We start from the raw sequence: 27,977 nt of genomic DNA on the forward strand, positions 1-27,977 counted from the left end.
GATCTGGTTAAGAAAAAGAGAGAAGTGTACAGCAGGTAAAGGCAACAAAGAGCAAATGAGTTACTTAAAGAGTATAGAAAACGTAAGAAAATACTAAAGAAGGAAATCAGGAAGGCAACAAGAAGACATGAGGTGGCTTTGGCAGATAATGTGAAGGAAAACCTGAAGGGGTTCTACAAGTATATTAAGAGTAAAAGGATAGTAAGGGACAAAATGGGTCCCCTAGAAGATCAGAGTGGTCGTCTATGTGTGGAGCCTTACGAGATGGGGGAGATCTTAACCAGTTTTTTTGCATCAGTATTTACTCAGGAAACTGGCATAGTGTATATGGAAGGAAGGGAAACAAGCAGTAGTGTCATGGAACATTTGTAGATTAAAGAGGAGGAGGTGCTTGCTGCCTTACAGCGCATAAAGGTAGATAAATCCCTCAGGCCTGACTTGATAATTTCTCGCACCCTGAGAGAGACTAGTGTAGAAATTGCGGGGCCCTGACAGAAATATTTACAATGTTCTCAGCCACGGGTGCAGTGCTGGAGGATTGGAGGGTAGCTCTTGTTATTCCGTTGTTTAAAAAAGGCTCCAATAGTAAGCCAGGTAATTACAGGCCAGTGAGCCTGACATCAGTAGTAGGTACATTTTTGGAAGGTGTTATGTGAGATCGGATATACAAGTATTTGGACAGCCAAAGGCTGATTAAGGATAGTCAGTATGGCTTTGTGCGTGGTAGATCGTGTTTAACAAATATTGTAGAATTTTTCGAGAAGGTTTCCAAGAAAGTAGATGAAGGAAAGGCTGTGGATGTTGCCTACATGAAATTTAGTAAGGCCTTTGACAAGGTCTCACATGGGAGGTTACTTCAGAAGGTTCAGACACTAGGTGTCCATGGAGAGGTTGTAAACTGGATTTGAAATTGGCTGTGTGGGAGAAGACAGAGAGTGGTAGTGGATGATTGCTTCTCAGACTGGAGGCCTGTGACTAGTGGTGTGCCTCAGGGATCTGTGCTGGGACTATGGTTGTTTGTTGTCTATATCAATGATATAGATGTGGTCAATTGGATCAGCAATTTTGCTGATGACACCAAGATTGGAGGCGTTGTGGACAGCGAGGAAGGCTCTCAAAGCTTGCCGAGGGATCTGGATCAACTGGAAAAATGGGCCAGAAAATGACAGATGGAATTTAATGCAGACAAGCGTGAGGTGTTGCATTTTGGAAGGACAAACCAAGGTAGGACATACACAGTAAATGGTAGGGCACTGAGGAGTGCGGAGAAACAAAGGGATCGGGGAGTTCAGGTTCATAATTCCCTGAAATTGGCGTCACAGATAGACAGGGTTGTAAAGAAGGCCTTTGGCATCCTGGCATTCATAAATCAAAGTACTGAGTACAGGAGTTGGGATGTTATTGTGAGGTTGTATAAGGCATTGGTGAGGCCAAATTTGGAGTGTTATTTGCAGTTCTGGTCACCTAACTATAGGAGGGATTTCAGTCAGATGAAAGAGTGCAGAGAAGATTTACTAGGATGTTGCCAGGTCTTCAGGAGTTGAGTTACAGGGAAAGATTGAACAGGTTAGGACTTTATTCCTTGGGTGTAGAAGAATGAGGGGGGGATTTGATAGAGGTTTACAAAATTATGAGGTGTATAGACAGTAGATTAGGAAATCTAATCTACTGATTAGATTAAGAAAGATAAAAACGGGAGGACATGGCTTTAGGGTGAAAGGGGAAAGGTTTGGGGAATATTAGCGGAAACTTCTTCACTCAGAGAGTGGTGGGAGTGTGGAACTAGCTGCCATCTGACATGGTAAATGCGGGCTCACTCTTAAGTTTTAAGAATAAATTGGATAGATATATGGATGGGAGAGGTTCGAAGGGTTACGGACTGGGTGCAGGTCAATGGGACGAGCGGAATAAAGTTTCTGCACAGACTAGAAGCGCCAAACGGCCTGTTATCTGTGCTGTAGTGTTCTATGGTTCTATGGAGTGAAATAAACACAACATGAGAATTATCGATCGATTAATTTTAACTCGTTCACCGCATCCGTCAACCGAACAGTAACACCGGGGATTCAGCAGCAGCTGCGGGCGGCGGATCCTGAGCTCCCCAGGGTCCTAAAGTCCACCCGTAATGAGACAAGTTAAATGGGACAAGTGGGGGCGGTGCTGACTGGAAAAGACAGTGAAGATTGTTCATTAAGTTCATCTGCCATTTCTTTGTCCCACATTACTACTTCACCAGCATCATTTTCCAGTGGTGCAGTATCAACTCTCACCTACGTTTCACTCTTCATGGAACTGAAAACTAAACTTTTACTATCCTGATTTATATTATTGGCCAGTTTGCCCTCATATTTCGTCTTGACCATTCTTATGGCTTTTTTCGTTGTCTTTTGTTGGATTTTAAGAGCATCCCAATAATCCAACATCCCACTCACCTTTGCTACCTTATATGCCATTTCCTTCGGTTTAACACAATTATTACATGCCTTTTCCAGCTCAAACTGTGAATTAATTTAAATTCAGTCCCATAATTGAATAAAGTTTTTATCTGAAAACTATCTACCCTCGCAAAGATTGTACTGAAGACTGCATTTGATTTTTCTTCAGCCTTATATGCTTCACATTGAAATAGTATGTGTTTTGACAGTTTCATAATGACAAAATGTACACGACACAGAATGAAGTTTTCCAATTAGTTACAAGGCATAATTAAGCATAGTGTGGACATTTCTATGTCATGTCAATATCATTCCTTCCCTTGTTTTAAGCCCTTCTTCTATAAACCCAACAGGTTTATGTATTCTGTAAAGGTGTCTGTCCTTATGTCCATTATCCTACGTCTTGCCATAAGCTCCTAATTCTTAACACTACCAACCCTTTAGCTTCTAATTTGCTAAGTGGAAGGTCTATATCCACAGCTTAACATTTAACAGCTTTTGTTGCTAAACAGTCAACCCCATCATTTCCCTCAACAGTGTGGTGTGCAGGGCCCATAATGTACAGACATATAAATCAAACTTTATATATGAAATACCGTTTGACAAGTTTCCAACAGTCAATCTGACCTACTGCCAGAATGACCTGTTTAAGAATCATCAAAACCGAAATGTATTCTGAGCTAATTATTAGGACCAATTTCCTCCACCCACTGTAAGCCTATACTGTTGGGAAAGAATTCTGCTTCCTATGCTGATAAATGGCTATAAGTCATTTCTTTATCATTACCTGCAATTCAGGCACACAAAAACGGCCACACTAACATCCCCAGTTAACTTATCTTTTGATTCATCTGTAAAAATGGTTACTGTATGATAATAAATTTCAGTAATATACTGATGAACCAACAGACTCTCAGGCAGAACCGAATCCGATCGTGTAACCTAAAATCAACTGAAGTCATTGGAAAAAAACAGGTGGGATTACAGAGAAAGCTACAGTGGGACATCATCAGATTGTATCATCAAATACACCCATATTCCCAGCGTGATAAGAACCCAGCCACCCACAACAAAAAACACTCTTCTTGTGATGTCCCCAACCGTCCTCCAGCACACCTTTAACTGGATGATCATTACCTTGCCCCCGCTAATTAATCCAGTATGTTGACATCAACTCGAACCTCTGTTACTTTGAGGGCAATTGTCCCATTGCAATCAGTAAAGCCAAAACAGGAGACAACATTACTGCACCAGAACATAATCAAGAACAGATCCAATTAAACAAATATAATTGGTCAAACAAGATTTTCATGTTGCACCCAAGAATACCCACATAGATGTCTGAGGAGATTTAAAGCTCCTTTACATTTATCAATTATTTTACTGATAGGTGCTTCCATGTCAGCTTATTATCCATCCACATACTGAGAAATCTTACCACTGACACTTCCTCAAGATATTAATCATATAATTTAAAATCAAGTGCAAGTCTATTAATGCTGTTTGTAAACTACGTAATGTATTTTAACGACTGAAAGCTTAAAATTCTCATCAATCTGCCCACTGTTTGACCTATTGTAAATTGCAATTAATACCTCTAATCGACAAAGCTACATCATCTGTATATTGTGATTTACCCAGGGTATCCCATTTTCCCATCTTAGAGAAAATATCATTAATTATAATATTAAATAATGAAGGGCTACAAATACTGCCTTGTGGGATCCCATTCTCTATCTCATAGAAACACAAACATAACATGCTGACCCGTACTTGCACAGTCCGTCCAATTAAAAAAATCTCAAAAATTATACAATGTCCCCCTCACTCCTAATTTAATCAGAAGTCCTCTCTTCCATATCATTTCCCTTTTCAGTATGAGGAAATACTGCTATAACAATATTTCCATTTAATTATGCTTTCCGAATATCATCTTCCAAACCTAAAACTGAATCTAATGTCATTTCACCCTTCCAAAATCCACTCTAATAAAACACTTTATCATCACTCTTTCCAAAATATAACTCAAGCGCTTGATTACCATACTTTCCATAAGTTTACATAAATTAGACATTCACGATATAGGCCCTTAACTAGAAGGATCAAATGGGGATCTGCCACGTTTTAGAATAGGAACTACTATTTCCATTTTCCATGAGGAAAGTAGATGCACAATTCAAACACTTAATATTTTCACAAAAGAGAATTATATACAATTACAATTTCAAATATCACTCTTTCCTGGGGACACCTGACCTGCATTATTAATAGACTTCTTAAATTCATACAAAGAAATCTCTCCATCAGTGATACTATCATTGCTATAGCTGACTTCTAGCACATCAGGGTATTCACTGAAAAACATATCCCTACATTGTTTAAATTCTTCACTTATATTATCCTGATTATGAATCTCAGCAAATGACCCAGCCAGGAACACAACCTTCCCTGTTTCAGTAGCAATCATTTTGCCCTCATTAATCAATGAGAACATTAATCAATTGGGAATATTATGATCCCCACAAATCAACCCATTTTCTAAATCATATCCCAAACAATTCCAAGTTTGATATCCCTTCCAATATTATCTCCATATAATCTCCAGTAAATCACCTGCTTCCTCACCACGGCCTTTGCCCTTTTATTGTTAATAATGTAACACGGAGACTGATGCACCATCACATAAAAACTCACATTGCTCCCAATTTGCTTCCTGTCCCGTTATAAATCCAAATCCAAACTCATGGAGCCAGGAAGGCTGACTGACGTTCACATAAACCAATCACCCGCTGAGTTCCCATTTGAGCGACAGTCACCACAGCCAATGAAAGCAGGGGTCAGTGTTATGTCTGAGTTACGATAGGCTGGAGGAAATCGGCCCATGAGCAGCCCCTCCTCTTCCGCTCCATAGCCATGGCGGAGATCAGCGATTCGCTTCTGTCGGTGTCGCCGGCCTCGGCGCCCACAAGGACGGGTGTGATTCCCCTTCGCGCCTCGGTGGGTCTGTTTCGGTGACGTCTGTGGTGGCTGACGAAACATGCTTAGACAGGGAGCGAGCGAGGATAATGACTACAACTCCCAGAAGGCCCCACTGATGACGTTGTGGTGTTGTTCAGGGGTAAGTTATCAAAGAAAATGGAGGAAAATGTAATGCATTACGTTTTCTGTACTGTGTCGTGCCTTCAATGAAAAATTAAATTAAAAGAGATTCCAGCGAGGAATAGATAGAACATAGGACAATACAGCACAGTACAGGCCCTTCGGCCCACAATGTTGTGCCGACCCTTAAACTCTGCCTCCCTAAGCTTAAATTCCTCCATATACCTGTCTAACAGTCTCTTAAACTTCACTAGTGTATCTGCCTCCACCACTGACTCGGGCAGTGCATTCCACACACCAACCACTCTCTGAGTATAAAATCTTCCTATAATATCCTCCTTGAACTTCCCTCCCCTTACCTTATAGCCATGTCCTCTTGTATTGAGCAGTGGTGCACTGTGGAAGAGGCGCTGGCTATCTATCTATTCCCCTTAATATCAACTATATCTCTATCATTTCTCCTCTCATCCTCCTTCGCTCCGGAGAGTAAAGCCCTAGCTCCCTTAATCTCTGATCATAATCCATGCTCTCTAAATCAGGCAGCATTCTGGTAAAACTCCTCTGTACCCTTTCCAGTGCTTCCACATCCTTCTTATGGTGAGGTGACCAGAACTGGACAGAGTACTCCAAGTGTGGCCCAACCAGAGTTTTATAGAGCTTCATCATTACATCGCGTCTCTTAAACTCTATCCCTCGACTTATGAAAGCTAAGACCCCATAAGCTTTCTTAAATACTCTGTCTACCTGTGAGGCAACTTTCAGGGATCTGTGGACATGTAGCCCCAGATCCCTCTGCTCCTCCACACTTCGAAGTATCCTGCCATTTACTTTGTACTCTGCCTTGGAGTTTGTCCTTCCAAAGTGTACCACCTCACACTTCTCCAAGTTGAACTCTATCTGCCACTTCTCAGCCCACTACTGCAACCTATCAATGTCTCTCTGCAATCTTTGAAAATCCTCTGCACTATCCACAACACCACCAACCTTTGTGTCTTCTGAAAACTTGCCAACCCATCCTTCTACCCCCACATCCAGGTCGTTAATAAAAATCTCGAAAAGTAGGGGTCCCAGAACTGATCCTTGTGGGACACCACTAGTCACAACCCTCCAATCCAAATGTACTCCCTCCACCACAACTCTCTGCTTTCAGCAGGCAAGCCAATTCTGAATCCACCTGGTCAAACATCCCCGGATCCCATGCCTTCTGACTTTCTGATTAAGCCTACCGTGTGGAACCTTATCAAATGCATTACTAAATCCATGTAGATCACATCCACTGCACTACCCTTATCTATATACCTGGTCACCTCCTAAAAGAACTCCATCAGGCTTGTTAGACATGATCTGCCCTTCAGAAAGCCATGTTGACTGTCACTGATCAGACCATGATTCTCTAAATGCCAATAGATCCTATCTTTGTGAATCTTTTCCAACAGCTTTCCCACCACAGATGTAAGGATCAATGGTCTATAATTATCCAGACTATCCCTACGACCCTTTTTGAACAAGGGGACAACATTCGCCTCCCTCCAATCCTCCGGTACCATTCCCGTGGACAATGAGGACATAATGATCCTAGCCAGAGGCTCAGCAATCTATTTCCTCGCCTCGGATGCAGAACTGGGAAGTGGCAGAGGGAGTTCAACACAGATGAAGAGGTTCATTTCTGCAGGTGAAGTTTAAACACAGAATAAAATATTAATGGTAAGACTCTTGGCAGTGTGGAGGGTCAGAGAGATCTTGGGGTCCATGTCCATACGACATTCAAAGCTGCTGTGGAAGTTGGCAGTGTTGTTAGGAAGGCGTCTGGTGTGATGGCCTTCATCAACCGTGGGATTGAGTTCAAGAGCTGTGAGGTGATGTTGAAGCTATATTTCTCCCAACCTGTACATAAGTAATTGTAATAAGATGATGAGAGGCTTTGACCATGTGGATAACCAGAGGCATTTTCCCAGGCTTGAAGTGACTAACACGAGGGGACGTAGTTTTAAGCTGCTTGGAAGTCGGTACCGAGGGAATGTCAGGGGTAAGTTTCTTACACAAAGAGTGGTGGGTGCATGGAATGCACTGCCTGCAGCGATGGTGGAGGTGGATACAATAGGATATTTTCAGAGACTCTTAGATAGGTTCATGGAGCATAGAAACATAGAGAGATATACGATCAGGAAATCCTAGGCAGTCTCTAGAGTAGGTTACATGGTCGGTACAACATTATGGGCTGAAGAGCCTGTAATGTGCTGTAGATTTCTGTGTTCTGTGTCAAAGACAGGCAGAGGGATTAGTTTAAAAGGACAGGAGGACAGCATGGAAAGGTTGGGCCGAAGGGCCTGTGTTAGTGCCGTAAGGGAGGGGTTCTGTCCCTACCATCGACTCTATTCCCCTCAACAGATGCTGCCTGACTTGACAACGTTCTTGAAAAGTTGCATTCAGTTCCGCTTAGCATTCTGTACAAAGGATGTTTTGTGCTGGAAGAGTGCAGAGGAGATTCATCATGATTGAGGGGGCTTCTGTTCATAAGTCCATAAGGCATAGGAACAGAATTAGGCCATTCAGCCCATTGAGTCAGCCACCTTTCCATCATGGCTGATCCCAGATCGCACTCAATTCCAGATATCTGACCTCCTGCCATATCCTTTGATACCCTGACTGATCAGGAAACGATGAACTTCCGCCTTGAATATACCCACACACTCGGCCTCCACCGCAGTCTGTGGCAGAGCATTCCACAGATCCAATACACCTTGGCTAATAAAAAAATAAGCTACTTACCTCTGTTTGTAAAGGTGGCCCCTCGACTTTGTGGCTGTGCCCCACCACAGGAAATACCTTCTCCACATCCACCTTATCCAGTCCTTTCAACATTCGGTAGGTTTCAATGAGATGCCCCCACATTTTTCAGAATTCCAGTGAGCACAGGGTCAAAGCTGCCAAGTGCTCTTCATTCCCAAAATCATCTTTCTAAACCTCCTCTGGACACTCTCCAATGACAACACATCCTGTCTGAGATGTGGGGTCCAACACTGTTGACAATACTCCAAGTGCGGCCTGACTCGTGTCTTATAAAGCCTCAGCATTATCTCGTTGCTGTTGTATTCATGGGGCGAGATTGGACTGTGTTGATCTACAAGGCAGCGGGGCCCCGGGGATCGGGGGGAGACTCGGGCAGCGCGGCCCCGGGGATCGGGGGGAGACTCGGGCAGCGGGGCCCCGGGGATCGGGGGAAGACTCGGGCAGCGCGGCCCCGGGGATCGGGGGGAGACTCGGGCAGCCGGGCCCCGGGGATCGGGGGGAGACTCGGGCGGCGCGGCCCCGGGGATCGGGGGGAGACTCGGGCAGCGCGGCCCCGGGGATCGGGGGGGAGACTCGGGCAGCCGGGCCACGGGGATCGGGGGGAGACTCGGGCAGCGGGGCCCCGGGGATCGGGGGGAGACTCGGGCAGCGGGGCCCCGGGGATCGGGGATGGGAGACTCGAGCAGCGCTGGGGATCGCGGGAGACATGGGCAGCGGGGCCCCGGGGATCGGGGAAAGGCCGCTGGGCCTCAGGCGCGGTCGGGTGGCCAACACGAACCTTTCCAGTGGTTTGACTCGACGAAAGTGGATGGACATCTAATGTCTCCCCAAGGGTTTTACGCTGGACCGAGAGCAGAGAGACCCCTGGCCCTTGACTCCTCAGACAGGGGCTCTCATGGCCCGCCTCAAAGGGCCTAACTGGGTGGACAAGCTTCCCTGGGTCCTGCTCGGAATCCGCACGGCGCCCAAAGAAGATCTGCACACCTCGTCGGCCGAGTTGGTGTACGGCGGACCCCTGGTCGTCCCCGGGGAGTTCATACCAGTCCCAAGGGGGCAAGAGGAAGAACCCGCAGCAGTCCTGAGCAGACTACGCGAGAGGCTCGGCAACCTGGCCCCAATACCCGCTTCGCAACATGGGCAGAACCCGACCTGCGTACCCAAAGACCTGCGAAACTGTAAGTTTGTGTTTGTACGACAGGGCGGACATCGGGCACCGCTACAGCAGCCCTACGAGGGGCCGTTTAATGTGATCAGGAACAACGGGTCCACGTTCGTGCTGGACATTGGGGGGAGAGAGGAGGTTTTCTCGGAGGACCAACTCAAACCGGCCCATGTGGACGTGGCGCAGCCGGTCGAGATTCCGGCATCGCGGCGCAGAGGCAGACCTCCCAAACAGAGTCCGGCCCAGACTGTGGACATTGGGGGGGGGTGTATTGCCGGTTCTGGGGGGTGGGGTATGTGGCGACCCACTTCCCAGCGCACTCGAACCGGCTCACAAAGTGGTGCATTGAGGCCGGACCCAAAAAGGGCGCCAAGCCTGCTGGGGAAAAGCCAGGAGATCGTGAGGAGGGAGGGCTTCATGTTTCTGGACAATTGGGCTTTGTTCCCGGGAAGGTGGGGCCTGTTCCGAAGGGACGGTTTGCCCCTGAACTGGAGAGGAACTAACATCCTTGCGGGTAGATTTGTTAGTGCTGCTTGTGGGGGGGGGGGGGGGTAAAAAAGATTTGCAGAGGGAGGGGAACCAGAGTGTTAGAGCAGATAGTGAGGTGGAGGAGGATAAAGGTCATGCGAGGACTGCATGTATAGACAGAAATCAAAGGTTTGTACATTAGGTTGTAAATTAATTTTCAGAGCTTTAGAAATTGTAGAAAATAAAGATTTCCAGAAAGATTTTGATGAAGAACATTACCAAAACATATGTGAAAAAGTGGCTACTTCAGTTTTACACCTATCGCAATAATTGTCTATGTTAGGAAATATTTTGGGTGGTCTCTCCTTTGTTAACAGTGAACAATTTTAAATTGAATTAAACACTGATTGGCACATATTAAAGAAGAATTGACCATCTTCATTAACAAAGGTCATATTAAGTTCTCTCTCCCAAACTTGTTTAATCTTTGGTGATTAAGGGGATCTGCTTTTTTTTTGCAGATTTATTTATTTTTATTATCATTTATTTTGTCATGGTTGATTGATGACTTTTGAAGAGTTAATTAGCAAATATTCTCTCTCTCATACACACTTACTGCAATATCTTCAGGTTAGACTTTTTTTTACAAAAAACAATTATCTAAGTTTCCATATATGCAAGAATCTGATTTGTTGGATACTGTTTTGAATATGAATCCTTTAGTAAGAGGTTCCATTGGTAGAATTTATAATTTATTTTTAATACATTAATACAAAAAGATAACCTCTGACCTAAGGTTTATACATGATAGAAATATTTGTTGTTTCAGATGTGATAGAGGGGGAGGGATGAAAGGGGGGGGAGTGGCATTACTAGTCAGGGAAAATATCACAGCTGTGCATAGACAGGACAGACCGGAGGGCTTGTCTACAGAGGCCATATGGGTGGAGCTGAGGAACGGGAATGGTGTGACCACACTAATAGGGGTGTATTATAGACCGCCCAATAGTCAGAGAGAATTGAAGGAGCAAATCTGTATAAAGATAGTAGACCGATGTAAGAAACAGGAAGTTGTAATAGTAGGGGATTTTACCTTTCCTCATATTGACTGGGACTCCCAAACTGTAAAAAAGGCTAGATGGCTTGGAGTGTGTGAAATGTTTTCAGGAAAGTTTTCTAAATCAATATATAGAGGTACCTACGAGAGAGGATGCAATACTTGATCTCCTATTAGGAAACCAGACAGTCAGGTGACAGAAGTATGTTTAGGCGAACATTTTGGGTCCAGTGACCATAATGTCATTAGTTTCAAGTTAATTATGGATCAGGATAGGTCTGGTCCTCAAGTTGAGGTTCTAAATTGGAGAAGGGCCAATTTTGTGGAAATGAAAAAGGATCTAGGAAGAGTGGATTGGGATAAGTTTTTTTTTCCCCTGACGAGGATGTGTTCAGTAAGTGGAAGGCCTTCAAAGGCGAAAGTTTGAGAGTGCAGAGTTTGCATGTTCCTGCCAGGATTAAAGACAAAGTTAACAAGCATAAGGAACCTTGGTTTTCAACGGATATTGGCGATCTGGTTAAGAAAAAGAGAGAAGTGTATAGCAGGTATAGGCAACAAAGAACAAAAGAGTTACTTGAAGAGTATAGAAAATGTAAGAAAATACTAAAGAAGGAAATCAGGAAGGCAAAAAGACATGAGGTGGCTTTGGCAGATAATGTGAAGGGAAAACCCAAAGGATTTCTACAAATATATTGAGAGTAAATGGATAGTAAGGGACAGAATTGGTCCCCTAGAAGATCAGAGTGGTCGTCTATGTGTGGAGCCTCACGAGATGGCGGAGATCTTAAACAGTTTTTTGCATCAGTATTTACTCAGGAAACTGGCATAGTGTATATGGAAGGAAGGGAAACAAGCAGTAGTGTCATGGAACATTTGTAGATTAAAGAGGAGGAGTTGCTTGCTGCCTTACAGTGAATAAAGGTAGATAAATCCCCTGGGCCTGACTTGACATTTCCTCGGACCTTGAGAGAGACTAGTGTAGAAATTGCAGGGGACCTGGCAGAAATATTTAAAATGTCCTCAGCCACGGGTGCAGTGCCGGAGGATTGGAGGGTAGCTCATGTTGTTCCGTTGTTTAAAAAAGGCTCCAATAGTAAACCAGGTAATTACAGGCCAGTGAGCCTGACATCAGTAGTAGGTCAGTTATTGGAAGGTGTTCTGAGAGATCGGATATACAAGTATTTGGACAGCCAAGGGCTGATTAAGGATAGTCAGTATGGCTTTGTGTGTGGTAGATCGTGTTTAACAAATCTTGTAGAATTTTTCGAAGAGGTTACCAAGAAAGTAGATGAAGGAAAGGCTGTGGATGTTGTCTGCATGAACTTTAGTAAGGCCTTTGACAAGGTCCCACATGGGAGGTCAGAAGGTTCAGACACTAGGTATCCACAGAGAGGTTGGAGACTGGATTCGAAATTGGCTGTGTGGGAAAAGACAGAGAGTGGTAGTGGATGATTACTTCTCAGACTGGAGGCCTGTGACTAGTGGTGTGCCTCAGGGATCTGTGCTTGGACCATTGTTGTTTGTTGTCTATATCAATGATATAGATGTGGTCAATTAGATCAGCAATTTTGCTGTTGACACCAAGATTGGAGGCGTTGTGGACAGCGAGGAAGGCTTTCAAAGCTCGCCGAGGGATCTGGACCAACTGGAAAAATGGGCCAGAAAATGACAGATGGAATTTAATGCAGACATTAAATTCTGCATGAGGTGAGGTGAGGTGAGGTGTGAGGTGTTGCATTTTGGAAGGACAAACCAAGGTAGGACATACACAGTAAATGGTAGGGCACAGAGGAGTGCGGAGGAACAAAGGGATCTGGGAGTTCAGGTACATAATTCCCTGAAAGTGGCGTCACAGGTAGACAGGGTTGTAAAGAAGGCCTTTGGCATCCTAGCATTCATAAATCAAAGTACTGAGTACAGGAGTTGGGATGTTCTGCTGAGGTTGTATAAGGCATTGGTGAAGCCAGATTTGGAGTATTATCTGCAGTTCTGGTCACCTAACTATAGGAAGGATATCAGTAAGATTGAAAGAGTGCAGAGAAGATTTACTAGGATGTTGCCAGGTCTTCAGGAGTTGAGTTACAGGGAAAGATTGAACAGGTTAGGACTTTATTCCTTGGGTGTAGAAGAATGAGGGGGGGATTTGATAGAGGTTTACAAAATTATGAGGGGTATAGACAGTAAATGTGAGTAGGTTCTTTCCACTTAGATTCGGAAAGATAAAAACAGGAGGACATGGTTTTAGGGTGAAAGCGGAAAGGTTTAAGGGGAACATGAGGAGGAACTTCTTCACTCAGAGAGTGGTGGGAGTGTGGAACGAGCTGCTATCTGACGTGGTAAATGCGGGCTCACTCTTAAGTTTTAAGAATAAATTGGATAGACGCATGGATGGGAGAGGTCTGGAGGGTTACGGACTGGGTGTAGGTCAATGGGACAAGCGGAATAAAGTTTCCGCACAGACTAGAAGCGCCAAAATGGCCTGTTTTCTGTGCTGTAGTGTTCTATGGTTCGATGGAGTGAAATAAACACGACAACAGAATTATCGATCGATTAATTTAAGCTCGTTCACCGCATCCGTCAACCGAACAGAAACATCGGGAATTCAGCAGCTGATGGGGGCGGCGGGTCCTGAGCTCTCCCGGGTCCTAAAATCCACCCGTAAAGAGACAGGTTACTGGGACAAGTGGGGGCGGTGCTTAACGGAGAAGACAGTGAAGATTATTCATTAAGTTCATCTTCCATTTCTTTGTCCCCCATTACTACTTCACCAGCATCATTTTCCAGTGGTCTAGTATCAACTCTCATCTCCCTTTCACTCTTCAGGTAACTGAAAACTAAACTTTTAGTATCCTGATTTATATTATTGGCCAGTTTGCCCTCATATTTCGTCTTGACCATTCTTATGGCTTTTTTCATTGCCTTTTGTTGGATTTTAAGAGCATCTTAATAATCCAACATCCCACTCACCTTTGCTACCCTATATGTCATTTCCTTAGGCTTAACACAATTATTACATGCCTTTTCCAGTTCAAACTGTGAATTGATTTAAAGTCAGTACCATAATTGAATAAAGTTTTTATCTGAAAACTATCTACCCTCGCAAAGATTGTACTGAAGACTGCATTTGATTTTTGTTCAGCCTTATACGCTTCACATTGAAATAGTATGTGTTTCGACAGTTTCATAATGACAAAATGTACATGGCACAGAATGAAGTTTTCCAATTACATACAAGGCATAATTAAGCATAGTGTGGGCATTTCTATGTCATGTCAATATCATTCCTTCCCTTGTTTTAAGCTCCTCTTCTATAAACCCAACAGGTTTATGTATTCTGTAAAGGTGTCTGTCCTTATGTCCATTATCCTACGTCTTGCCATAAGCCCCTAATTCTTAACACTACCAACCCTTTAGCTTCTAATTTGCTAAGTGGAAGGTCTATATCCACAGCTTAACATTTAACAGCATTTGGTGCTGAACAGTCAACCCCATCATTTCCCTCAACAGTGTGATGTGCAGGGCCCATAATGTGCAGACATATAAATCAAACTTTATATATGAAATACTGTTCTATATGAAATTCTGAGCTTATGCCAGAATGACCTGTTTAAGACTCATCAAAGCCGAAATGTATTCTGAGCAAATTATATGGACCAATTTTCTCCACCCACTGTAAGCCTAAACTGTTGGCAAAGAATTCTGCTTCCTATGCTGATAAATGGCTATAAGTCATCTCTTTATCATTACCTGCAACTCAGGCACACAGAAACAGCCACACCAACATCCCCAGTTAACTTTTCTTTTGATTCATCTGTAGAAATGGTTACTGTATGATACTAACTTTCATTAATTTACTGATGAACCAACAGACTCTCAGGCAGAACCGAATCCGATCGTGTAACCTAAAATCAACTGAAGTCATTGGAAAAAACAAGGTGGGGTTACAAAGAAAGCTACAGTGGGACATATTGTATCATCAAATACACCCGTATTCCCAGCGTGATAAGAACCCAGCCAGCCAACACAAAAAACACTCTTCTTGTGATTACCCCAACCGCCCTCCAGCACACCTTTAACAGAATGATCATTTCCTTGCCCCCGCAAATTAATCCAATATGTTGACATCAACTTGAACCTCTGTTACTTTGAGGGCAATTGTCCCATTGCAATCAGTAAAGCCAAAACAGAAAACAACATTACTGCACCAGAACACAATCTTAAAACTGTAATTGTATCAAATACAAACATTTTTAATTTGAAGATGAAGCTGATCCATAAGCCACACAGACAGAATCAAGAACAGATCAAATTAAACAAATATAATTGGTCAACAAAGATTTTCATGTTGCACCCAAGAATACCCACTTAGATGCCTGAGGAGATTTGAAGCTCCTTTACATTTATCAATTATTTTACTGATAGGTGCTTCCATGTCAGCTGATTATCCATCCACATACTGAGAAATCTTACCACTGACACTTCCTCAAGATAGTAATCATTTAATTTATAATCAAGTGCAAGTCTACTAATCCTGCTTGTAAACCACGTAATGTGTTTTAACGACTGAAAGCTTAAAATCCTCATCAATCTGCCCACTGTTTGACCTATTAATTGTAAATTGCAATTAATACCTCTTTTCTATAAAGCTACATCATCTGTATATTGTGATTTACCCAGGGTATCCCATTTTCCCATCTCAGAGAAAATATCATTAATCTTAATATTAAATAATGAAGGGCTACAAATACTGCCTTGTGGGATCCCATTCTCTATCTCATAGAAACACAAACATAACATGCCGACCCGTACTTGCACAGTCCGTCCAAATAAAAAACTCAGAAAAATTATACAATGTCCCTCTCACTCCTAATTTAATCAAAAGTCCTTTCTTCCATATCATTTCCCTTTTCAGTATCAAGAAATACTGCTATTACAACATCTTTATTTAATTGTGCTTTCCGAATATCATCTTCCAAACCTAAAACTGAATCTAATGTCATTTCACCCTTCCAAAATCCACTCTAATGAAACACTTCATCACCACTCTTTCCAAAATATAATTCAAGTGCTTGATTACCGTACATTGCATAAGTTTACATAAATGAGACATTCACGATATAGGCCCTTAACTAGGATAAAATGAGGATTTAATATTTTCACAAAAGAGAGTTATATACAATTACAATTTCAAATATCACTCTTTCCTGAGGACACCTGACCTGCATTATTAATAGACTTCTTAAATTCATACAAAGAAATCTCTCCCTCAGTGATACTGTCATTGCTACAGCTGACTTCCAGCACATCGGGGTATTCACTGAAAAACATATCCCAACATTGTTTAACTTCTTCACTTAAATTATCCTGATTATTAATGTTAGCAAATGACCCAGCCAGTAACACAACCTTCCCTGTTTTAGTAACAATCATTTTGCCCTCATTAATCAACACTGGAATATTATGAACCCCACAAATCCCATTTTCGAAAACATATCCCAAACAATTCCAAGTTTGATATCCCTTCCAATATTATCTCTATATAACCTCCAGTAAATCACCTACTTCCTCACCACGGCCTTTGCCCTTTTAATGTTAATAATGTAACTCGGAGACTGATGAACCATCACATAAAAACTCACATTTCTCCCAATTTGCTTCCTGTCCCGTTATAAATCCAAATCCAAACTCATAAAGACAGGAAGGCTGACTGACGTTCACATAAACTAATCACCCTCTGAGTTCCCATTTGAGCGACAGGCACTATAGCCAATGACAGCAGGGTTCAGTTTTAAGTCTGAGCTACTATAGGCTGGAGTAAATCGGCCCATGAGCAGCCCCTCCTCTTCCGCTCCATCGCCATGGCGGAGATCAGCGATTCGCTTCTGTCGGTGTCGCCGGCCTCGGCGCCCACAAGGACGGGTGTGATTCCCCTTCGCACCTCGGTGGGTCTGTTTCGGTGACGTCTGTGGTGGCTGACGAAACATGCTTTGACAGGGAGCGAGCGAGGATAATGACTACAATTCCCAGAAGGCCTCACTGATGACGTTGTGGTGTTGTTGAGGGGTAAGGTATAAAAGCAAAATGGAGGAAAATGTAATGCATTATGTTTTCTGTACTGTGTCGTGCCTTCAATAAAAAATTTTAAAAAAAGAGAGATTCCAGCGGGAAATAGATAGAACACAGAACCATACAGCACAGTACAGGCCCTTCGGCCCACAATGTTGTGCCGCCACTTAAACTCTGCCTCCCTAAACTTAAATTCCTCCATATATCTGTCTAGTAATCTCTTAAACTTCACTAGTGTATCTGCCTCCACCACTGACTCGGGCAGTGCATTCCACGCACCAACCACTCCCTGAGTATAAAATCTTCCTCTATTATCCTCCCTTGAACTTCCCTCCCCTTACCTTAAAGCCATGTCCTCTGGTATTGAGCAGTGGTACCCTGGGGAAGAGGCGCTGGCTGTCCACTCTATCTATTCCCCTTAATATCAACTATACCTCTATTATTTCCCCTCTCATCCTCCTTCTCTCCAGAGAGTAAAGCCCTAGCTTCCTTAATCTCTGATCATAATCCACACCCTCTAAACCAGGCAGCATTCTGGTAAATCTCCTCTGTACCCTTTCCAATGCTTCCACAGCCTTCCAATAGTGAGGCGACCAGAACTGGACAGAGTACTCCTTGTGTGGCCCAACCAGAGTTTTATAAAGCTGCAACATTACATCGCGACTCTTAAACTCTGTCCCTCGACTTATAAAAGCTAACACCCCATAAGCTTTCTTAACGACTCTGTCTACCTGTGAGGTAACTTTCAGGGAACTGTGGACATGGAGACCCAGATCCCTCTGCTCCTCCACACTTCCAAGTATCCTACCATTTACTTTGTACTCTGCCTTGGAGTTTGTCCCTCCAAAGTCTACCACCCCACGCTTCTCCAGGTTGAACTCTATCTGCCACTTCTCAGTCCACTCCTGCATCCTATCAATGTCTCTCTGCAATCTTTGACAATTCTCTGCACTATCCACAACACCACCAACCTTTGTGTCTTCTGCAAACTTGCCAACTCATCGTTCTACCCCGACATCCAGGTCGTTAATAAAAATCACGAAAAGTAGAGGTCACAGAACTGATCCTTGTGGGACATCACTAGTCATAACGCTCCAATCCGAATGTACTCCCTCCACCACAACTCTCTGCTTTCTGCAGGCAAACCAATTCTGAATCCACCTGGTCAATCATCCCTGGATCCCATGCCTACTGACATTCTGAATAAGCCTACCGTGTGGAACCTTATCAAATGCATTACTAAAATCCATGTAGATCACATCCACTGCACTACCCTCATCTATATGCCGGGTCACCTCCTAAAAGAACTCCATCAGGCTTGTTAGACACGATCTGCCCTTCAGAAAGCCATGCTGACTGTCACTGATCAGACCATGATCTCTGAATGCCAATAAATCTTATCTTTGTGAATCTTTTCCAACAGCTTTCCCACCACAGATGTAAGGCTCAATGGTCTATATCTGGACTATCCCTACTACCCTTTTTGAACAAGGGGACAACATTCGCCTCCCTCCAATCCTCCGGGACCATTCCCGTGGACAATGAGGACATAATGATCCTAGCCAGAGGCTCAGCAATCTATTTCCTCGCATCGGATGCAAAACTGGGAAGTGGCAGATGGAGTTCAACACAGATGAAGAGATTCATTTCTGCAGGTCAAATTTGAACACAGAATATAATATTAATGGTAAGACTCTTGGCAGTGTGGAGGGTCAGAGAGATCTTGGGGTCCATGTCCATACGACACTCAAAGCTGCTGTGGGGGTTGGCAGTGTTGTTAGGAAAACGTCTGGTGTGATGGCCTTCATCACCCGTGGGATTGAGTTCAAGAGCTGTGAGGTGATGTTGAAGGAATATTTCTCCTAACCTGTACATAAGTAATTGTAATAAGATGATGAGAGGCTTTGACTATGTGGATAACCAGAGGCATTTTCCCAGGCTTGAAGTGACTAACACGAGGGGACGTAGTTTTAAGCTACTTGGAAGTCGGTACAGAGGGAATGTCAGGGGTAAGTTTCTTACACAGAGAGTGGTGGGTGCATGGAATGCACTGCTGGCAGCGATGTTGGAGGTGGATACAATAGGATATTTTAAGAGATTCTTAGATAGGTACATGGAGCTTAGAAACATAGAGGGATATACGATCAGGAAATCCTAGGCAGTCTCTAGAGTAGGTTACATGGTCGGTACAACATTGTGGGCTGAAGAGCCTGTAATGTGCTGTAGATTTCTGTGTTCTGTGTCAAAGACAGGCAGAAGGATTAGTTTAAATGGACAGGAGGACAGCATGGTAAGGTTGGGCCGAAGGGCCTGTGTTAGTGCCGTAAGGGAGCGGTTCTGTCCCAACCATCGACTCTATTCCCCTCAACAGATGCTGCCTGACTTGACAACGTTCTTGAAAAGTTACATTCAGTTCCGCTTAGCATTCTGTACAAAGGATGTTTTGTGCTGGAAGAGTGCAGAGGAGATTCATCCTGATTGAGGGGGCTTCTGTTCATAAGTCCATAAGGCATAGGAACAGAATTAGGCCATTCAGCCCATTGAGTCAGCCACCTTTCCATCATGGCTGATCCCAGATCGCACTCAATTCCAGATATCTGACCTCCCGCCATATCCTTTGATGCCCTGACCGATCAGGAAACGATCAACTTCCGCCTTGAATATACCCACACACTCGGCCTCCACCGCAGTCTGTGGCAGAGCATTCCACAGATCCAATACACCTTGGCTAATACAAAAAATAAGCTACTTACCTCTGTTTGAAAAGGTGGCCCCTCGACTTTGTGGCTGTGCCCCACCACAGGAAATACCTTCTCCACATCCACCTTATCCAGTCCTTTCAACATTCGGTAGGTTTCAATGAGATGCCCCCGCATTTTTCTGAGTTCCAGTGAACACAGGGTCCAAACGGCCAAATGCTCCTCATGTTTTAACTCCTTCATTCCCGAAACCATCTTTCTGAACCTCCTCTGGACTCTCTCCAATGACAACACATCCTATCTGATATATGGGGCCCAGCATTGTTGACAATACTCCAAGTGTGGCCTGTCTTATAAAGCCTCAGCATTATCTCGTTGCTGTTATACTCATGGGGCGAGATTGGACAGTGTTGATCTACAGAGAGATCTTGGAATCCGAGTTCATAACTCCCAGATAGTGGTTCCATTGTCAGGCAGTTATGTTGCAGTTGTATAAATCTCTAGTTTAACCACATCTGGAGAATTGCATTCTCATGCAGGAATAATTTGGAGGTTTTGGGTGGTGAGTGGAAGAGGCTTAACAGGATGCTGCCTGGATAAAGTGAGACTGGACAATCTCGGGTAATTTTCTCCGGAGCGGCAGAGGCTGAGGGAGGTCTGACAGACGTTTACAGGAATGTGAGAGACACAGACAGAGTGGACAGCCGGGATTTTTTCTCTAAGGAGGAAATGTCCAATGCCAGTGGGCATGCACTTCAGGAGAAAGGGGGTAACACATCCTCATTGGACCTTTTTGCACTATTGAAGTATTTTGTAATTTAGTGTAATTTTGTATCTTTTCTCTGCATAGCTGCTGTTGGAAAAAAACAATTAGAAAAGACAATGATGTTAAAAACCTGACTCAGGATGTTTAAAGGAGATTTGCGTTTCAAGTTTTGTTTTTCATTCCCATAGTGGTGGGTGTCTGGAGTGAATAACAGGTGGTGGTGGAGGCAGATGCGAAAGAGGCTATCAGATACCACGTGAATGTGAGGAGAATAGAGGGATGTGTCCCTTGTGTAGGCAGAAGAGATTGGTTTAGTAAGGCATGAAATGACCAGTGCAATGGGTTCAGAACAACACAGTGAGCAGAAGGGCCTGTTCAAGGACAAGTACAGCAAGCAGAGCAGGTAAACTGGATAAAGTGACCCCACTCAAAGAACAGACTGTGACGTCAGTGGATATATGCCGGCATCACAGTTCTGTCTCCAAAGATACTTCACTGCTGGATGAAATGAAGTTTGTGATGTTTATAACCGATGAGGTGAATTGCACTGCTCAGACATGTCATCCTACTGAGGAAATTAAAATTATTGTGAAAGCTGCAGAAAGGTATCTTGGTGTAACTGGTGTTTTGTGGGAAGCTGTAAATGAAGCTCTGATTTGTGGGGGTTTCTGCATCCCAGTCTACTTGTGAAGATATGTAATGGAATTGAAATATTGAAGTGAAATGCAAGAAACCTGATTTTACATGGTCAACACTTTCAGCAGTTTATTTCCGATTTGTCAGATTCTTCCGATGTTATATCTGTTCAGGAAACCTGCACATTTTAAGTTTTATTGCTGTGCAGGATTATATTGTCGTTTGGCTTGACAGGTTAGTTGGTAGAGGCATGGTGTTGTCAGTTTTATAAGGAAAGGGGCAAAGTATAGTGTTGTGAATGGGAATAAAATGTATCATGAACTTGTAGAAAATCTTGATTCAACAGTTATGTGTGTAATTTTCTTTTGTGAGAATATTAACTTTCTGAATCGTATTTGGAGGTTTGGCCATCGACTTTTCTCATGGAAAATGGTTGTAGTAGTTCCCATTCTAAAACCCGGATCTCGCCGTCTGATCGTCCTTCTTGTAGACCAATATCATTAAAGTCTCATTTATGTAAACTTGTGGAATGTATGGTAATTGAGTGTTTGAATTATATTTTTGATAAAAGAGGTCATTTCACGTTTTATCAGAGGGGAATTTGGAACGGTAGAATAAGACCATAAGACAAAGGAGCAGAAGTCGGTCATTCGGCCCATCGAGTCTGCTCTGCCATTTTATCATGAGCTGATCCATTCTCCCATTTAGTCCCACTCCCCCACCTTCTCACCATAACCTTTGATACCCTGGCTACTCAGATACCTAGCAATCTCTGCCTTAAATAACATTGGAATCAGTTTGGGTTTGGAAGATCATATTAGGAAAGTACAGTTAAATAAAGAGTTGTAATAGCAATATTTTTGATATTGAAAAGGCAAATAATATTTATTGATGGACTTTTGATAAATTTTTGGAAATGCAATTGAGAGGGCTATTGTACAATTTTTTCTGATTGTTTCTATTTGTACGTCTTGTAAAGGTATGGATGGGCAAGTATGACATTGAATTCATTTTTATATTTGGAAGATGGTATTAGTAAAGCCAGTTAAATATAGATGTTGTAACAGCAGTAATTTTGCTATTCAAAAGGCAGATGTTATTTATGGAAGGAAAGAATTTTTAATAAATTGTGGAAATGAGGATGGAGGGGCTGGTATCTAACTTTGAGTTGTTTTAATTGAACGTTTTGTGTCAGGTATGGGTGGGAAAGTTATATTCAGGTTGTTATGAGATAGAAACTGGGATCCCACAGGCAGTATTTATTATTTTATATTACAATTAATATTTTTTTCTGAGATAGGTTTATCGTTGTGTAAATCTCTATATGCAGATGATGGAGGTGTATTGATTAGAGGTAGAAATTTCTATTTTACTATATAGGATGCATTCGCAATTAATAAGGTCGAAAAGTCGGCAAATAGATGGGACAAGTTATGTGTTTTACAGACAGGATTAATGAACCTGCACTTGATTGGAAATGATAGGAACTAATATGGTCAAACTCCTTAAAAGGTTTCAGTGGTAAGATTTCCAGGCATGTGGATGGATAATTAGCTGACATGGAAGCACCGGATAAGAAAATAATTGATTAATATAAAGAAACATTAAATATGCTCAGTTATCCCTGCGGGTATTCTAGGGTGTTACATGAAAGTATTTGTTGACCAATCTCATTTGTTTAATTGGATCTGTTCTTGATTATGGTTGTGGTTTATAGATCAGCTTCAGCTTCAACTTTATTATGTTTGGGTGTGATACAAGCACAGGCTTTGAGATGGTGTTGTGGTGCAGTAAAGTTATCCCCTGTTTCGGCTTTACTGCATTGGTCAGGCCTAATCTGGAGTATTGTGTGTAGTTTTTGTTACTGGTCTGAAGGAAAGTTATCAACAACATTGAAAGAGTGCAGAGAAAATTTACAATACGTTTGCTGGGACTTGAGGACTCGAGCTTTAGGAAAAGTTGAGGACTTTATTCCCTTTAGTGTTGGGAAATGAAGGGGGATTTTGCAGATTTATACCAAATTATGAGTGTTGTTGACAGGGTAAATGCAGGCAGGATTTTTCCTCTGAGGTTGGGTGAGATGGGAACTGGAGGTCGCAGTTTAAGGGTGAAAGGTGAAATATTTAAGAGGAACCTGAGTGGGAATTCCTTCACTCAGATGGTGGTGTGGGTGTGGGAAGAGCTGTCAGTGGAAGTTATGGATTTCACTGCAGAGAAGTTTGGATCGGTACATGGACGGGAGTGGTATTGAGGGCAATGGTCCAACTGCGGTTATGGGACTCGGCAGAATAACAATTCGGTACGGACTAAATGGGCAAAAGTGTTTGTTTGTTTGTTATAGTGCTCTCTGACTCCAAATAAAGTGTCAATGAAGGGGAATTGGTTAGGGCTGTTGTCGGGAAGCAAACGATGTGCTTTCAGGATTTCCTGCTGGGAATAGAAGTGAATTGATACTGGATATCCATGGTCAAAGTGTGGCGATCAGAGCCAGGGATTGTAAAGTAGTTGAAAACAAACAAACACATACACACCCCCCCCCCACACACACACACACACTCTCTCTCTCACACTCACACACACACACACACACACACACACACACTCTCTCACACTCTCACACACACACACTCTCTCTCACACTCACACACACACACACACACACTCACACACACACACACACACACACACACACACACACACACACACACACACACACACTCCCTTCAACTTCACATTGGCGTTCACCCCACTTCCCAAAAATTTCTAGTTCCTCATCTTTGGCTCAAAATCTCGCCACCCTCCTGCCCCCATCTTCACCCCTTCCCACTTTTGCCACCTCTGCTTCCCCATTCCCTCACTGTCTCTTTCTCTCCATCTCTTGTCTCCCACTCCCTCATTCTTTCTCTTCCTCCTCTCCCCTCACCTATTTCCTTCTCTTCCACACACTCTCTGTCTCTCTCCTCTCTTCATCTGTTCCCTTCCCCACTGACACACCCGTGTCCTCAGCACATTCCTCCCTACCCTACCCACTCACACTCTCCTCCTTTACCTTGTTGTCTCTGTCTCCCTTTCTACCCAATGCTTCCCCTGCCTCTCACACTCTCCCCAGTTCCTCCTTTACTGCAGCTCGTTTCCCGGCCATCCTCCCGTCCCCACATCCCCCACCCCGCACTGTGATGACGGTTGACTCGCACAGTGAATTGTCTGATGTTGTGCAATTCTTCGTTTTTTGGACAGTGACAATGTTTTCTCGGAATATGTAGACTTGTGGTTTCCGGGAGAGGCCAGTTTGTTCCCTTTTTATGTGCTACAGAATAGGCGGGGGAGGGGAGTGTGGAGGTGAGAGGAGGGAAAGAGAAACTAAATATATGTAGCCTCAATCTCTTTCTCCCTGTCCTCCTCTCTTCATCCGTTCTCATCCAAACTGCCCCACTCTTTCCTCCACACATTCCTCCCTAATCTTCCCCCTTTTCTGTCGCCCGCTCTCCCGGCCACCCTCCCGTCCCCACATCCCCCGCCCCGCACTGTGATGACGGTTGACTTGCACAGTGAATTATAGATGTTGTGTCATTCTTCATTGTTTGGAAAGCAGCAATGTTCTCTCAGAAGATAAAGGCTTGTGGTTTCCGGGAGAGGCCAGTTTATTCCCTTTTTATGTGCTACAGAATAGGCGGGGGAAGGGAATGTGGAGGAGAGAGGAGGGAAAGAGAGAGAGAGAGACTAAATATATGTAGCCTCAATCTCTTTCTCCCTGTCCTCCTCTCTTCATCCGTTCTCATCCACACTGCCCCACTCTTTCCTCCACACATTCCTCCCTAATCTTCCCCCTTTTCTGTCGCCCGCTTTCCCGACCCCCCACCCCGCACTGTGATGACGGTTGACATTCACAGTGAATTATAGATGTTGTGTAATACTTCACAGTTTGGAAAGCAGCAATGTTCTCTCAGAGATGAAGGCTTGTGGTTTCCGGGAGAGGCCAGTTTGTTCCCTTTCTGTGCGCTGCAGAATAGGCGGGGGAGGGGATGTGGAGTGGACGGGATAGCCGTGTGTTCTCAGTAGCTACACCGTCACGACAAAGACCGAGCACCCTCTGCGAGCTGGTCTCTGACACAAACACACACAGACACACAAAGAGACGGACAGACACATACGAGGACGCATATAAACACACAGACATTCAGACATACAAAAATACTTTAAATATGAATGCAGTTTGCATTTTCAGCGTTTTAAGATGGATGTCGCTATTTTGTGAACTGTTTGAAATGATTCTTTCTCTGGGATAATCTAGTGTGCTTGTGGGGATGTCAGCGGGTTTGGGGGTTCACATGGAAATGGGTCTGCACATTGATTTGCGGATGTGCGAAGGTTTCAGGGTATGTTGGTGAATATGGATTTTGGAGTGTTGGTGAATTTGGGGGTCACACTGCTTTGGGCATTTGAGGGTTCACGGGGATTTGGGAGTATTTAGGGCTGCGCACAGATTTGAGTGTCTCAGCGGATTTGGGGTTGCACACGGATTTGAGGATTGTGCTGACTTAGAAACGTTTTGGCGCATATGGGGTGCACAGGGATTTGCGCAGACATAGGGGTTTGTCAGTGAATATGGGGGTGTTGGTGGAATTGCGGGCACCCACTGACACCGGGGTGAGGATGGTTTGGGGAGGAGCGTAGATTTAAGGGGATGTCAACTAGAATATGGGGACTATGCATGTGGACGTGTGTTTGAAATTTAAACTTTGTTCTTGCTACTTTTCAGGAGAAGGCAGCTGTTTTGTGAACACAGTTCTTAAATATTCTCTCTCTCTTCGGCTGTCACTCAGAAACCAGCTCCAGCCTCTGAAAGTGACACTCAGAGTTAAGGAAACAGGAGCTGGTAACAGGTGTGTCGGTTGCTTTGGGGTGCACACTGACTGGAGGGTTGAATGTGGGGTTTTTTCGGTGAGCACAGATTTGTGGGTGCACACCGATTTGCAGATATGTGAAGAGTGGGTGTGTTGGCGGATTCGGGGCTGAACACTGACTTGGGGGAACCGGTGGATTTCGAGGTGTTACAAATCTCATGGTTTTTCCCTTTATACAGACTTCAATAATAAATGCAATATGAACTTTGACCTCTGTTTTTGATTTTTTTTTCATGGAGACAGCCATTCCGTGAAATGATTCTCGCACTTCATGTGTATGTGGGGCTGTGTGCAGATTTGGAGCTGTGACGAGTCTCAAGGCAAATTTACACTGGCAGCATATTCAATTGATCAGTCACCTTTGTTGAGACAGCTGACTCCCACATACGGTTAAATATTAATTCATTAATGTAATCACAATCTGTCTCCGTGGGGATTGCGCCGATCAGACGTTATCAGGTGATGAGCCGGTGAAATATCCGGTCACCTCGGGGCTTCAGTTCATTAATAAAGCCGCGTCCTGAGCACACGGCAGAGGCGGCCGCAGTGTCTCCGGTTCGGGCTCCAGCTCATCACATTCACCGCCTCATCTCCCAGGTGTTATAACCGGGCGGATTGTCCCTTTGACCAGCAGCGGCGGAACATTGGGATCGTGTGGGTGGAGGGGGTGGGGAGTGTAAATGGATTGTCCTGGAGTGTCGATACCTCACTGGGTCCGTCAGATGTCAGTCAAACAACTACTCCGGATGCCCCTCGCTCATTGGTCTGTACATATGTCAATATATTCCAATTCCCGCTCACCGAACTCACTGCCTGACGCCACAAAATGGCAACGGTCTATTCGGATGCTGGATGGCTAATCTACTGTCAATCACAGCAGTCTCCGCCTTCCCCTTGAATGATTGGCTAAAGTGAAGAACGAGTGCCGGGTTTGAATAAACGACGGTTGACACTCCACTAACTGTACTGGAGTGTGGTGTAGAGAATTGGGACATAAATCCCTCACTGCTTCCTTTTACAAATGAAACCTAAATAACCCCTCAAAAGTCCTATAGATTGTACGTAACGAGACACAATACCGTGAATTAAATTAAAATTACTGCCATTACTTAAGAAAACTTTTAAATGAAAACTAAACGACAGAGAGTAATGTTTTCCAACACGAACGAAGGAATAATGATGCATAGTGTGCCAAATTCTAAGTCGTGTCAACGTGATTACTTATCTTCTTGTTTTACCCCCGATCTCCCATAAACCCAACAGGTATGTATTCTGTAAAGGTGTCTCATTTGATGTCCTTTATCCTACCAGTCTCGATATAATTATTAACCCACCAACCGCTTAGCTTCTGATATGCTAGTTGAAATTTTAACAGTTTTTGTAACTGAAACGCTGTGTGCAGGGACCCATAAGAAGTGGAAATATAAATCAATACTCTGCGTCTTAAATAATGTTTGATGAGTTTCCAACAGTAAATCTGTCCTACTGCAAGAATTACCTGTTTTAAGACTCATCAAAACCGAACAGGCATCTGAACAAATTACAACTTAACTGGGATTGTTTTTATGCATGAATTACAGGTAATGATAAAGAAACAACTTACCAACCATTTATCAGTATATATAGTAGAATCTGTTTCCCTCAATTTAGGCTTATAGTGGGTGGTGGAAATTTGTTCATGTAAAGTTGTAATTTGTTCAGATGCCTGTTCGGTTTTGATATCATAATAATTTTCCACAATATATTGACGAATCAAGATTCTCAACCAGAACAGAATCCTTAGACTTCATTGAATTGTGTATCCTTAAATCAACTAAAGGCATTGAGAAAATCAATGTGGGTTTACAAAGAACGCGACAGTGGGACATATTGCATAATCCAACGAACCCATATTC

General features: G+C 43.5%; 1 protein-coding gene and 1 long non-coding RNA gene across 2 annotated transcripts in view; one reads left to right on the plus strand and one right to left on the minus strand.

Moving 5' to 3' along the window:
* LOC140720008 (uncharacterized) overlaps nucleotides 1-27,977 on the minus strand; it is a 305,271-nt gene that overhangs the window by 61,674 nt on the left and 215,620 nt on the right. The window lies entirely within an intron of this gene.
* LOC140719962 (uncharacterized) lies at nucleotides 16,867-26,290 on the plus strand. The gene is made up of 3 exons (XR_012097063.1): nucleotides 16,867-17,074; nucleotides 18,501-18,764; nucleotides 25,938-26,290. It is a non-coding gene; the product is annotated as an uncharacterized lncRNA (long non-coding RNA).

This window comes from Hemitrygon akajei, unplaced genomic scaffold (genome assembly GCF_048418815.1).
Source record: "Hemitrygon akajei unplaced genomic scaffold, sHemAka1.3 Scf000034, whole genome shotgun sequence".
Classification (NCBI taxonomy): domain Eukaryota; kingdom Metazoa; phylum Chordata; class Chondrichthyes; order Myliobatiformes; family Dasyatidae; genus Hemitrygon; species Hemitrygon akajei.